Raw genomic sequence first — 1,683 nt, forward strand, 5'->3', positions numbered from 1 at the left:
CACAAATAGCGCGCAGGTGACAAAAGTACCTACTTGAAGCATAAAGTTACCTGTATTTTTCCAACCAGCTGCAAATCCTACAGGTATTTTTGTCATCAATTTAAGAATTGTAATTATTTTGTATTGGTGGCTTTATTATTATAAAATGAAACATTTTTTTAGGTGCCCTGTTTGACATGGCTACAAAGAAGAAGCAAAGGAAAACGGAAGACGAAAACCGTGAATTTAAAGTTGAATGGACCGAGACTTTTGCATTTATTCAAAACTTAAATGGCCTTCTTACCTGTCTTATTTGTCAGGAAAAATTGGCGCATAACAAGAAATCAAATTTGGAGAGACACTTTACAACTAAACACGTGTCATTTAGTACTAAATATCCTGTCAGTGATGCAAGGAAGAAAGCAGTTGAGGAACTTCAGAAGAGTCAAGAAAAATCAAGTTCTGTATTTAATTACTGGATGCAATCTTCCAACAATGCTAATATTGCAAGTTTTGTGGCTAGTCAAGAGATTGCTAAGAGAGGAAAACCATATACAGATGGCAAATACATAAAAAGTTGTTTTATAAATGCATCCGAAGAGCTATTTCGGGATTTTAAGAACAAAGCAGATATTCTAAAAAAAAAATAATAATAATAAAGAGTTACCATTGTCTGCTAAAACAGTGAAAGATAGAACAGTCAAAATGTCTTCGAATATAACCAACCAGCAAGTCAAAGATCTTAAATTGGTTTCACCTTTATCAATAGCAGTTGACGAGTCTTGTGCCATAAATGATACAGCACAAGTTTCACTTTCTGTACGTTTTATTTCGTCTACAGGTCCTAAAGAAGAACTTTTAGGATTATTGCCACTCAAAGGTCAAACACGTGGAGAGGATATAGCAAATGCTGTAATTGAGTGCATTGAAAAACATCATATTCCACTCGAAAAAATTGTCTCAATTTCAACAGAAAGGGTCGAAAAGTATGACTGGCATAAGAAACGGGTTTGTTGCTATTTTGAAAGAAAAAATTAATCACGAGATACGTACTTACCATGGCATCATTCATCAAGAAGCGCTTTGTGCACAGACATTTCCAGAAGAAATTTGCAAAGTTATGGAATTAAGATTATCAACTCCATTATAGCTAAAGCTCTTAATCATCGCCAATTTAAAGAATTTTTACTTGAAATGGAGAGTACGCAGATCTGCTGCTGCATAACAAGGTACGTTGGTTATCAAGAGGAAACGTTTTGAAACGTTTCGCTTCCTTATTAACAGAAATTAAAGCATTTCTCCTTGAGAAGGGTGTTCACTATCCAGAACTAACGAACAATCAGTGGATCCAAAAATTTTATTTCATGGTAGACGTTATGTCTCATCTAAATCAGCTTAATCGTAAACTACAGGGGAAAGGAAACACAGTTTTTTCGATGTTAGAAGAAGTTATTTCATTTGAAAACAAATTATCTCTTTTTGCTCAAGATTTTGAAAGAGAAACTTTGATTCACTTTCCAAGCCTGGTGAAACATCGCCAAGAAATAATTCTGATACTGACATTTGCTATTTCAAAACAACATTTTTAAATATGAGGGAAGCTTTTCTCAACAGGTTTCAGGAATTCAGAAACAGCAAAGCGACATTAGCCTTTGTTAAAAATACCTCTCAATGCTACTGTAACAGAATTAAATTTTTCTCCCT

The 1,683-nt window shown here is 34.1% G+C and overlaps 1 pseudogene; it reads left to right on the forward strand.

The window, feature by feature from the left end:
* The first annotated feature begins 641 nt into the window (after positions 1-641).
* Positions 642-1,280, forward strand: LOC118679129 (annotated as a pseudogene).
* The last annotated feature ends 403 nt before the right edge of the window (positions 1,281-1,683 follow it).

This window comes from Myotis myotis, unplaced genomic scaffold (genome assembly GCF_014108235.1).
Source record: "Myotis myotis isolate mMyoMyo1 unplaced genomic scaffold, mMyoMyo1.p scaffold_m19_p_22, whole genome shotgun sequence".
NCBI lineage: Eukaryota > Metazoa > Chordata > Mammalia > Chiroptera > Vespertilionidae > Myotis > Myotis myotis.